Genomic DNA, 13457 nt, shown 5'->3' with positions numbered 1-13457 from the left:
TGTTCGGGAGGCCAGGGCAGGACATTGAGGATTTGAGCATGCCAGGTCCCTCCTCCAATCCCCCTCGGACCGTATCAGAATGGGTTCGAGAACACCGGCGGCGATTAAGGGTGGTGCATCAGGTGGTGGGTGATCGACTCAGTCATGTGACCCATAGGGACGCGCGTCCCTTGCAAGCCGAGCCTTTCTCCCCGGGGGATAGAGTGTTGGTGAGAATCAAACGACGGTCCGGAAAGCTGAGTGAACGATGGGAGGCGACTCCGTACCTGGTAAAAAAACGGGTGAGCCCCGAGATTCCAGTCTACAAGGTCGAGCCGGTGGGGACAGGGGGACCAACCCTTAATCTTCATCGTAACATGCTACAACGGTGCTGGTTTGAAGATGCGGTCCCCGTACCCAAGGAACCACAGGCCGTCCCGAGGGGTGGGCATTCCTAATGCTCTTGAATTTGATGGTGAGTCCCCCTCTGCGCCTGCTTACTTGCCCCCTGCGACCAATCTGTGCCTGTGTGGAGAGAGTGTTGAGAATGTGGTATGTCCTTCAGAGAACAGGGAATCAGGTCAGTTACCTGACCCGGATGATGTGGCACAGGTCGCCACACCTCAGGAGGGAGCAGCCTCATTGGCTCCCTCTGATGATACCGCTGAAGAGACTCCTACCCCCTCGGGGACCGAGCCTATTGGGGTGGGTCTCAGGAAAACTACTCGAGCTACGGCGGGTATACCCCCACAGCGCTATCCACAAGCCGACTTTGAGTGGGGAGGTGTGTCGAGGACACCAACCTCTAGTGGGGTGGCATGTGAGAGTGTGAACTGTGATAGCAGCAGGAGAGCATTAGGACCCTGTCGGTTTTGCCTCGCTGAGCTCAAAGCAGGGGCAGATCGGGAGACCCTGTGTGTTCTGAGGGTGTCTGCTGTGTGAGACGCTGGAAGGAGAATCTGAGGAGAACTGTGAGCACTGAACTTCAACAAGACTCTCTCTCTACAAGCTTTCCTGTGGGGGTTGTTAATCACTGGCCCTGGTGAAGCTGTGTCCCTGCTTAAGAACGAGTGCTGAGCTGGGGAAAGCTGTGTGGCTCTTTGGAGTTTTGTGGAAGTCCATGCTGAGTGGACTAGAGACTTTGTGCTGAACGAGCCAAGTGTCGAGTGAGAGGGAAAGAGACTGAGGATATCATCTCTGTGACGGAGCGCGTGGTCGGTGGTCTGGAAAACAGTGAGTGACGAGAGGAAAGACGGGGTCCGGTGCCATTCACATTGAGAGGATACTGACAAGCCTGGTGAAGAGTTCTTCCCAGACCTTAACCTGAGGCTACAGGACTAAAGTCCTCAGCATGTGGGCTCGGCATCGGCTGACAAGACAAGGAACCTTTACTGTTTTTGTAAACGTTGCTTTTTATTTGGCGCCAAAGTTTTCCGGGACTAGATGCAGCCACCGCGATTCACAGGCCTGTGATAGACCACATCTGAGGTTAACGGTACCGTAACTTTAAGATACCCGGGTATCCCTATAGTAGGGGTATAAGAGCAATTGGTATAGTTTCATGCATTGTTATTGTTAACAGTGGTAGGATTGTACTCAGTGTGCCATCTCAGGGGTCCCTATAGAACACCCTCACTAGATTGACCCAGTGTTTAGGTAAAATTGTTCCAGATCTTTAGTATAATTTACATAAACTGGAAACCTTGAGATTGGCACATTGATTTCAGCTTTTGCTGATTGTGTGTAGTTAGTAGAGACAGTGTCCCAGGTAGAACCGGAGACTTATTCACGCAATACTGAATTTTAGTCTAATTCCTGTTTCAGTAAAGAAAGTATTTATTTCTGTCTCTGTCTCAGTTTGTGACTCACTGGATCTCTCTCGGACCTCCGGTCATTATACGCCCATGAACATCCCTGGTTTGCCACACTGTCACGCAGGGATATTCATGGGCGGAGACCATTTTTTTGCGCAAACAAGCCGGAACCCCAAACACGAACCCAAATTTGAAATGCCGAACAAATTCGCTCAACACTAGTGGTGAGTTCATGTCACCGGATGAAATCACCACCTCAGCGCTGGTGCAAAGATACTAACATGTGTGATACAGTCCACTAAACCATGTATACAATCCTATCATAAGTAATACAATTGTCAGAGCCGTGTGTCTAATCCTATCATCTGCAATACAGTGGTGGCCAAAAGTATTGGCACCCCTGCAATTCTGTCAGATAATACTCAGTTTCTTCCTGAAAATGATTGCAATCACAAATTCTCTGGTATTATTCTCTTCATTTAATTTGTCTTCAATGAAAAAACACAAAAAGAATTGTCCTAAAGCCAAATTGGATACAATTCCACACCAAACCTAAAAAGGGGGGTGGACAAAAGTATTGGCACTGTTTGAAAAATCATGTGATGCTTCCCTAATTCGTGTAATTAACAGCACCTGTAACTTACCTGTGGCACCTAACAGGTGTTGGCAATAACTAAATCACACTTGCAGCCAGTTAACATGGATTAAAGTTGACTCAACCTCTGTCCTGTGTCCTTGTGTGTATCACATTGGTCTTCTTTCTTTTCTCCATGCTCAAAGAACTGTCTGAGGACTTGAGAAACCAAATTGCGAGGAAGCATGAGCAATCTCAAGGCGACAAGTCCATCTCCAAAGACCTGAATGTTCCTGTGTCTTCCGTGTGCAGTGTCATCAAGAAGTTTAAAGCCCATGGCACTGTGGCTAACCTCCCTAGATGTGGACGGAAAAGAAAAATTGACGAGAGATTTCAACGCAAGATTGTGCGGATGGTGGATAAAGAACCTCGACTAACATCTAAACAAGTTCAAGCTGCCCTGCAGTCCGAGGGTACAACAGTGTCAACCCGTACTATCCGTCGGCGTCTGAATGAAAAGGGACTGTATGGTAGGATACCCAGGAAGACCCCACTTCTTACCCCGAGACATAAAAATGCCAGGCTGGAGTTTGCCAAAACTTACCTGAGAAAGCCTAAAACATTTTGGAAGAATGTTCTCTGGTCAGATGAGACAAAAGTAGAGCTTTTTGGGAAAAAGCATCAACATAGAGTGTACAGGAAAAAAAAGAGGCATTCAAAGAAAAGAACACGGTCCCTACAGTCAAACATGGTGGAGGTTCCCGGATGTTTTGGGGTTGCTTTGCTGCCTCTGGCACTGGACTGCTTGACCGTGTGCATGGCATTATGAAGTCTGAAGACTACCAACAAATTTTGCAGCATAATGTAGGGCCCAGTGTGAGAAAGCTGGGTCTCCCTCAGAGGTCATGGGTCTTCCAGCAGGACAATGACCCAAAACACACTTCCAAAAGCACTATAAAATGGTTTTAGAGAAAGCACTGGAGAATTCTAAGGTGGCCAGCAATGAGTCCAGATCTGAATCCCATAGAACACCGGTGGAGAGATCTCAAAATGGCAGTTTGGAGAAGGCACCCTTCAAATATCAGGGACCTGGAGCAGTTTGCCAAAGAAGAATGGTCTACAATTCCAGCAGAGCATTGTAAGAAACTCATTGATGGTTACCGGAAGCGGTTGTTCGCAGTTATTTTGGCTAAAGGTTGTGCAACCAAGTATTAGGCTGAGGGTGCCAATACTTTTGTCCGGCCCATTTTTGGAGTTTTGTGTGAAATGATCAATGATTTGATTTTTGCTTCATTCTCTTTTGTGTTTTTTCCTTGCAAGCAAATTAAATAAAGATAATAAGACCAAAGAATTTGTGATTGCAATCATTTTCAGGAAGAAACTGAGTATTATCTGACAGAATTGCAGGGGTGCCAATACTTTTGGCCACCACTGTACAGTCAGCAGAGCCCTGTATCTAATTCTGTCATGTGTGACAACAGTCCACAAAGCCATTTACCTAATCTTATATCATGTGTGATAGTGACTGCTGAGCTCTGTAATCGCTGTGGTCTGAGCGCTGTGCTCCACTCAGATCTCTGTAAAAACGGGTGAGCAGCGCAGTGCCAACTAACAGAATAGGCGCTGCCACATGTCCTCGGTGACTATGTCAACATTACGGCATTATACAAACAACAAAATGGTTCTGCACTGTGATCCTAAACTTCATCCTCTTTTATCGTTTTGAAAACTACCAGAATAGGAAGGGAGGAAGTGATGTCACGCCCATGTGAGCAGAGCCCGCCCACATTTACTGCAGTCATAAGGCGAGGTAGCAGTGCACTAGAATTTTTGGCAAATTTCAGCAGCTGCTCCCACTAGTGTTTCAAAGTTGAAAATATCAAAACTTTTTTAAAATAATGTTTCATATACCGCTCTGGCAAAAATTAAGAGACCCCTGAACAGTTTTCTATTGGAAAGCATGGAAAGACTGGTGGAAAGCATGGACAGAAGCATGAAAGCGGTGATTAAAAATCATGGTTAGTCCACCAAATATTGATTTCTGAACTCTTCCTGAGTAAAAAACATGAGGAATTTGAGGTCTGAAAGCACTGTTTCTTTTTTAGTATTTTGACGCTTTATCATTTGCTACAAATAAATACAAAATTTTTAGCTTTGAATTTCGGAGACATGTTGTCAGTAGTTTATAGACTAAAACAATCTACATTTTACTCAAAAATATACCTAGAAAGAGAAAAATCAGAGAAAGTGAAAATTTTGCAGTGGTCTCTTAATTTTTTGACAGAGCTGTGTTTTACCATTAAAAAACATTACTTTTTTTCTTAAGCACACATTTCCTTTAAAGTGGACCCCTCAACCAATTTTTTCATGTTGAACTGGACATATGATGTAATAGGCGCCACGGATGAGAATAAAATGTTTTTTTTTTTTGTTGTGGTTTGTTTTTTTTTATTTCGCCTCTTTTTATTTTTTTAAGTCCAAGTGGGCACTACCAGAGAGATTTCACTTGGGGTATGTACAAAAGTCCACTACAAATATGCCAGCAGATTTTGCCACCAATTTGCACCAAAATACTTATCCATTACATGTTTGCTGGAGATTTCACCCCTCTATATTGAAAGCTTTTAAATTTGCCGTGAATATTGACACCAGAAATTGACATGCTGCTGTTTAAAAAAGTAAGGAGGTAACATATCTTTGTACCAGTGTTCTTCACGGTTCTTAAACTTGCTTGAGTTCATACAAAGTAGCAGGTCCAGAATGAAGGGAGAACAAAAGAGGCTTCCATCTATTGGCAGATACTCTCAGCAGCATAGCCACCGTCACCCTTTTTATCCCTGACCGTTATGAGGCCGAAAACACATCAGATCCTCAGCCAATTCCACCTTTCTTTGATAACTTTCATGCCCTTTTCTGTTTATGGTGTAAGGTGGCTTTAGGACACCTAATGGATAGGAGATAAACCTGCAGTGATGCTTTAGTACATATAGGACTAAAAGGTGTTAATTGGCCATGACATGTTTATTATGAGCAGCTGAACGGCTGCTCACCATATCTCCACCCCTGGTAAATCTGAGCAAGCTGAACGGCTGCTCACCATATCTCCAGCCCTGGTAAATCTGAGCAAGCTGAACGGCTGCTCACCATATCTCCACCCCTGGCAGTGATTTACTTGGTAAAATGAAACCTGTTTGTCTCACACATGGCTGTGTGTATGGAGGTGTGCAGATCTCCTGGATTGAGTGCCTTTGCTAAAGGACTGAGAAGCTGGACTCTAAGCCAGGTGGGCTAACCAGCACTATTGTATGGACTTGTTACTTTATGTTTTACTTTGTGGAGGACAAAGGCTGTATTTAAGTTTTCTTGTGATGTGGTTCATGAAGTAGTTAGAAGTTGGAGCCGGAGTGTTGGAAAATAGAGGAGTTGGATCCTTGGCTTACAGATTCCACAGCTCTTGTTAATACCTTATGACTGATACGGTAATCTGCTGAAGATTTTTTTTTCCTGCGTAAATCTGCACTGTAAATTATTTCCATGACATGTGCCTTTCCCCTAAAGATCAGCTCATTATTGATGGACCAGTTTTCTGCAAAACCTTTAAGGCTCATATTGGATAAAAATTGGAATCCCTGGAGACGTCTTGATTCTCTATTACCCGGTTTTCTATGTGTTTGTGTTTTACATCCGTACAGCCAGTTGTGCAATGTTATGTTAATTTACTTAATATCCCCTGATAGCGGAGAACACTATAAATAATGCAATGTGATAACTGTGTGCGACTAGCCCCACCTAGTGGACAACTGAAGTCATGCATTACTGAAATGGCAACTATGTACAGGCAAAGTCCTATAGGACTGGCCTAAACATTACCGGGAAGCCTTGTGTCCTCCTGCTCTCAGAAGGTTTCCGTCACTAAATACCTGCTGATATTGTGCCTCGGCACTGCAATAATTCTGAACAAGCAGTGCTGCAGTGAAAAGCATAGCGGAGGGATGAAGAATTTCTGATGCCAATAATAAATACGCTCAAATAAATCACACACTGCACACATTTGTATCAAAGATATTTGTAATTGGGTCATTTATTGAAATTTCCAATACGTATTTTTTTTTTTTAAGAATTTACTTTCCGTATTTTCTACATCGTATCGTCTTGGCCACAGAATTGTAAGCACGTGATTAATAAAAAAAAATACCTACAACTGACCGGATGTAAGAAAGAAAACAGCAGTCATGGTATGTCTAAGGTCACACCTCCACGTCGCCTTTTGTGATTAAAATCGCAGATTATCGCGACCTTTGCGCAAATTCCAGCGTCTTGTTTAACACCATTTTACAGTTTTTGTCTAGAAATAAGCAATTCTTTTCTACTACTGAACCTTAGTTATATTTCCATTCAGAGCTGCATTCACAATTCTGCCACCTTCTGAAGCACCTTCTGTTCCTTCTCCCTGCATTGTGCTCGATCTGCATCCTGATTTACATGTGTAGTCCTTGTACTAGAGACTACTGCAAAGTCATCTGAGTAAAATAACTATCCCAGAATGCACAGAGGTAGAGAGCACTGCGTTACTAGGACGTGTCCTCCAACAAACGGTCAACTGTTTCCAATAACAAACAGCAGAAATATGAATTCAGCTCCGGAGTATAAGTTTGGCGTTTCACATCGTGCTTGCATGTAAAAATTGAACTACATGAGTTTTGTGCGTTTCGTCTGGACTTTCAGCTTAACAAATTGAACTACATGAGTTTTATGTGCTTCGCCTGGACTTTCAGCGAAACAAATTTAACTACATGAGTTTTATGCGTTTCGCCTGGACTTTCAGGGGAACAAATTGAACTACATGAGTTTTATGCGTTGCGCCTGGACTTTCAGCAAAACAAATTGAACTACATGAGTTTTATGCGTTGCGCCTGGACTTTCAGGGGAACAAATTGAACTATATGAGTTTTGTGCGTTTCGCCTGGACTTTCAGCGAAACAAATTTAACTACATGAGTTTTATGTGTTTCGCCTGGACTTTCAGGGGAACAAATTGAACTACATGAGTTTTATGCGTTTCGCCTGGACTTTCAGCGAAACAAATTGAACTACATGAGTTTTATGCGTTGCGCCTGGACTTTCAGCGAAACAAATTGAACTACATGAGTTTTATGCGTTTCGCCTGGACTTTCAGCGAAACAAATTGAACTACATGAGTTTTATGCGTTTCACCTGGACTTTTTTAGAAACCGTGGCAAATCAAGGGTGGTTTGGTAAGCCACACAGCATAGTAAAGCCTGCAAAAGCCTAATACAGTCTCAGTGCAACATAATTAATGTAATGTATTTGAAAAGTTAGGTCCAGCTCCTTGTATAGAGGGGATGTTCCCAGGAAAAGCTGCAAGTTTTTCCTACAGTGGCCACAAGTGGAGAAAAGTAGTATTACAAGTGGCCATTGAAATTAATATGGTTCATAAAGAGCTCGAGTCCACCGGAGCAAAAACTGTTGCTTGTCAGAAACTCTCTGTTATGTGGGTCCTTTAAAAAGTGTTGGCCCACCAAAACTACATGGGTGATAGGTTGCTGACCGCTGCAGTCAGTCCTCCACGTTGAATGGGGATATGGTCCCGCACGTACAGCTCTGCTGTATTTGATGTCTATGGGACTGTCGGAGATAGCAGAGTGCTCCGTCAGTCCCATAGATAAGAATGATCGGCAGTGAAAATTCTGGGAAATTTCAGGATTTGCAGGTTGGACCCCAGTCATCTACATCTTATCATCTATCCTGTGCATGGGTTATAAGTATTTCTTGGTGGGTCACACACTTTAACCCTATATCTAAACTGTACAATGGTGGGCGTACACTTTAGAAAAAAAAAAATTCTGTACCATGTAAAAAAAAAAAACAGAAAAACGTGTTAGTCTCATTTCCTGTTCTGAAAATAAAACAGTATAAGAGACAATGAGAAAATATGTAAACTAACAAGAACATAGAACATGTGTGCATGGGACATGAAACCCCAGAAACAGCAAAAACTGCGAAACACAGATAAGTAGAAATCAGGATAACTCACAAAAAATACTAATTATTATTACTGATACAAGCTCTAAAAATATATATATATATATATATTAATTCCTCTGGTGCATAAGTTATTCAGCTAGAACGTTCTATGTTAAAGGGGTTGTCCAGGATTAGAAAAACATGGCTGCTTTCTTCCAGACACCGCTCCACACCTGTCTTCAGGTGGCATCTGGTAGTGCAGTTTAGCCTCATTCACTACAATTTACATTAATACCAGACAACACAGACCAAGGAGAGATGTCAAGCTGACAGCAGTCATCATTTTTTAATCCAGTACACCCATTTAAAGGGAATGTGTTTTTAATTTCTGGTTGTGTATTTCTTATTTATTTTTATTCTGTACATGATTATGGGGGCAGCCAACTTACCCTAGCCGCTGTTTACCAGAATTTAAAGATACTCTTAACAGTAGCCTTATGGACCATAGGTAACAATAGATCAGAAAAGAGCATCGACTTCTATTGGCGAGCAAGGCGTGCATGCTCTGTGACCTGTGCAGAGGTCATTGTGCAGGGAGGGTGAGGAGGCGTGCACAGACATGGTGAATCCAATTTTATTTACATATAGATTTTCTCTGTCATTATAATCCTACCTGTTATGATAATGAGATGACTGCTGAGAAATTATCTCTACAGAACATGGAAGTGAATGATGTGGAATAGTGATGAGCGAGCGCATATTGTTAACCCTTTCGACGAGCACGCTCGGGTGCTTGCCGAGTATTTGCAGCGTGCTCGACATCTATGTTAGTGTCGCCGTGCCTGCATGTGTCCACTGCAGTTAGACAGCTGTGACACAAGCAGGGATTGCCTGTTTGTTAGGCAATCCCTGCATGTGTCACAGCTGTGTAACAACCATGACACACGCAGCCGTGGCGGCACTAACATAGATACCGAGCACGGCGCAATTGACTGCTGAGAAGTGATCTCTAGAGCACCTGAAGTGACTGCTGAGAAGTGATCTCTAGAGCACCTGAAGTGACTGCTGAGAAGTGATCTTTAGAGCACAGGAAGTGACTGCTGAGAAGTGATCTCTACAGCACAGGAAGTGACTGCTGAGAAGTGATCTCTAGAGCACCTGAAGTGACTGCTGAGAAGTGATCTCTAGAGCATCTGAAGTGACTGCTGAGAAGTGATCTCTAGAGCACCTGAAGTGACTGCTGAGAAGTGATCTCTAGAGAACCTGAAGTGACTGCTGAGAAGTGATCTCTAGAGCACCTGAAGTGACTGCTGAGAAGTGATCTCTAGAGCACCTGAAGTGACTGCTGAGAAGTGATCTCTAGAGCATCTGAAGTGACTGCTGAGAAGTGATCTCTAGAGCACCTGAAGTGACTGCTGAGAAGTGATCTCTAGAGCACCTGAAGTGACTGCTGAGAAGTGATCTTTAGAGCACAGGAAGTGACTGCTGAGAAGTGATCTCTAGAGCACCTGAAGTGACTGCTGAGAAGTGATCTCTAGAGCACCTGAAGTGACTGCTGAGAAGTGATCTCTAGAGCACCTGAAGTGACTGCTGAGAAGTGATCTCTAGAGCACCTGAAGTGACTGCTGAGAAGTGATCTCTAGAGCATCTGAAGTGACTGCTGAGAAGTGATCTCTAGAGCACCTGAAGTGACTGCTGAGAAGTGATCTTTAGAGCACAGGAAGTGACTGCTGAGAAGTGATCTCTAGAGCACCTGAAGTGACTGCTGAGAAGTGATCTCTAGAGCACCTGAAGTGACTGCTGAGAAGTGATCTCTAGAGCACCTGAAGTGACTGCTGAGAAGTGATCTCTAGAGCACCTGAAGTGACTGCTGAGAAGTGATCTCTAGAGCACCTGAAGTGACTGCTGAGAAGTGATCTCTAGAGCACCTGAAGTGACTGCTGAGAAGTGATCTCTAGAGCACCTGAAGTGACTGCTGAGAAGTGATCTCTAGAGCACCTGAAGTGACTGCTGAGAAGTGATCTCTAGAGAACCTGAAGTGACTGCTGAGAAGTGATCTCTAGAGCACCTGAAGTGACTGCTGAGAAGTGATCTCTAGAGAACCTGAAGTGACTGCTGAGAAGTGATCTCTAGAGCATCTGAAGTGACTGCTGAGAAGTGATCTCTAGAGCACCTGAAGTGACTGCTGAGAAGTGATCTCTAGAGCACCTGAAGTGACTGCTGAGAAGTGATCTTTAGAGCACAGGAAGTGACTGCTGAGAAGTGATCTCTACAGCACAGGAAGTGACTGCTGAGAAGTGATCTCTAGAGCACCTGAAGTGACTGCTGAGAAGTGATCTCTAGAGCACCTGAAGTGACTGCTGAGAAGTGATCTTTAGAGCACAGGAAGTGACTGCTGAGAAGTGATCTCTACAGCACCTGAAGTGACTGCTGAGAAGTGATCTTTAGAGCACAGGAAGTGACTGCTGAGAAGTGATCTCTAGAGCACCTGAAGTGACTGCTGAGAAGTGATCTCTACAGCACCTGAAGTGACTGCTGAGAAGTGATCTCTAGAGCACCTGAAGTGACTGCTGAGAAGTGATCTCTAGAGCACCTGAAGTGACTGCTGAGAAGTGATCTCTAGAGCACCTGAAGTGACTGCTGAGAAGTGATCTTTAGAGCACAGGAAGTGACTGCTGAGAAGTGATCTCTAGAGCAGCTGAAGTGACTGCTGAGAAGTGATCTCTAGAGCAGCTGAAGTGACTGCTGAGAAGTGATCTCTAGAGCAGCTGAAGTGACTGCTGAGAAGTGATCTCTAGAGCAGCTGAAGTGACTGCTGAGAAGTGATCTCTAGAGCACCTGAAGTGACTGCTGAGAAGTGATCTCTAGAGCACCTGAAGTGACTGCTGAGAAGTGATCTCTACAGCACCTGAAGTGACTGCTGAGAAGTGATCTCTACAGCACAGGAAGTGACTGCTGAGAAGTGATCTCTAGAGCACCTGAAGTGACTGCTGAGAAGTGATCTCTAGAGAACCTGAAGTGACTGCTGAGAAGTGATCTCTAGAGCACCTGAAGTGACTGCTGAGAAGTGATCTCTAGAGCACCTGAAGTGACTGCTGAGAAGTGATCTCTAGAGCACCTGAAGTGACTGCTGAGAAGTGATCTCTAGAGAACCTGAAGTGACTGCTGAGAAGTGATCTCTAGAGCACCTGAAGTGACTGCTGAGAAGTGATCTCTAGAGCACCTGAAGTGACTGCTGAGAAGTGATCTCTAGAGCACCTGAAGTGACTGTTGAGAAGTGATCTCTAGAGCAACTGAAGTGACTGCTGAGAAGTGATCTCTAGAGCACCTGAAGTGACTGCTGAGAAGTGATCTCTAGAGCACCTGAAGTGACTGTTGAGAAGTGATCTCTAGAGCAACTGAAATGACTGCTGAGAAGTGATCTCTACAGCGCAGGAAGTGACTGCTTAGAAGTGATCTCTACAGCACAGGAAGTGACTGCTGAGAAGTGATCTCTAGAGCAACTGAAATGACTGCTGAGAAGTGATCTCTACAGCGCAGGAAGTGACTGCTTAGAAGTGATCTCTACAGCACAGGAAGTGACTGCTGAGAAGTGATCTCTACAGAATAGGGAGTGACTGCTTAGGCGTGATCTCTACAGAACAGATAGTGGCTGCCGGGAAGTGATGATCTCTACAGAACAGGGAGTGACTGCTGAGGAGTGATCTCTACAGAACAGGAAGGGACCTCAGAGAAGTGATATCTATAGAACATGAGGTGACTGCTGAGGAGTGATCTCTACAGAACAGGGAGTGACTGCTGAGAAGTGATCTCTACAGAACAGGGAGTGACTGCTGAGAAGTGATCTCTACAGATAAGAAAGTGAATGCTGAGGAGTGATCTCTACAGAACAGGTAGTGACTGCCGAAAAGTAATCTCTATAGAACAGGAAGTGACTACTGAGAAGTGATATCTATAGATCAGGAAGTGACTGCGAAGATGTAATGTCTATAGAACAGGAAGAGACCTCTACAAGAACAGGAAGTGACTACTGAGAAGTGATCAATAGAGAACAGGAAGTGACTGCTGAGAAGTGATCTCTACAGAACAGGAAGTGACTGCTGAGAAGTGATCTCTACAGAACAGGAAGTGACTGCTGAGAAGTGATCTCTACAGAACAGGAAGTGACTGCTGAGAAGTGATCTCTACAGAACAGGAAGTGACTGCTGAGAAGTGATCTCTACAGAACAGGAAGTGTCATCTTAATATTGCATTCAGTGGCCACAGTGAGGACTGCAAGATTTCAGTTTTTTTTTTTTCTTTTAACTAGTGACATGGGGAGAAAAAAAAATGTCCCAAAAATTTTCAGAAATACGACTAACAAAGTATAGATAGAAACAATAAGTAATTTTCTGAAGACACTTTCTCTGTGAAGAAAAAATAAGTCCCTATGTAAAATTATCAAATTTCTTACATACACATCACAACTCTGTGATCCACGCCTGAGGAGGTACAGGTGGAGAAGATTCTATGGTGGAAAATGCTTAAAATTGAGGCCTTACATTCAAAAGTAGAAGCCAACAGGTAAATAAAGTCCATAATGATAATGGCGAGGGGATAAAAACAGAGACAAAAAGCTCCCACAGCAGTTGTCATCTCTGTCTGCCCACACAACATGGAGGAAGCAAGAGTTGTCTTTGGAGGGTAACTACTTGAAGTTCTCTCTTACGACCAATTCTGATTGTCCGAGGCCATGGCTGAGTGACTTCCTACAGATATGACCACGGAGAATCTGGCCCCAATTTTTATTGACGAAGATTGAAAGGAAAAACTCAAAAGCCACTCTTAGAATTATACCTAGAGCTAAACCTTTGCGGAAAAAAAAGTACCTTACAAAAAACTTTTCCAAATGTTCTGATAACAACAGTTTTACATTTGATGTGCTATCTAAGTTGTCAGACCTCTGTAGTGGGGTAATTGGTATCATAGACTTAACAAAACTCCTGTTTTAACTTTTACTGCGCCTTTTATTGTGATAAGTGCTAAACTTCCTTGAATTTTTACAAAAACGGACGGAATATCCTCCGATGGTGATAGTAAATGGATCCAAGAAAAAAGGCCGAGTAT

The sequence above is a fragment of the Phyllobates terribilis genome, unplaced genomic scaffold (assembly GCF_046119375.1).
Source record: "Phyllobates terribilis strain yellow unplaced genomic scaffold, ASM4611937v1 Scaffold_2__4_contigs__length_985480577, whole genome shotgun sequence".
Lineage (NCBI taxonomy): Eukaryota > Metazoa > Chordata > Amphibia > Anura > Dendrobatidae > Phyllobates > Phyllobates terribilis.
Note: the sequence above shows the minus strand (reverse complement) of the source record.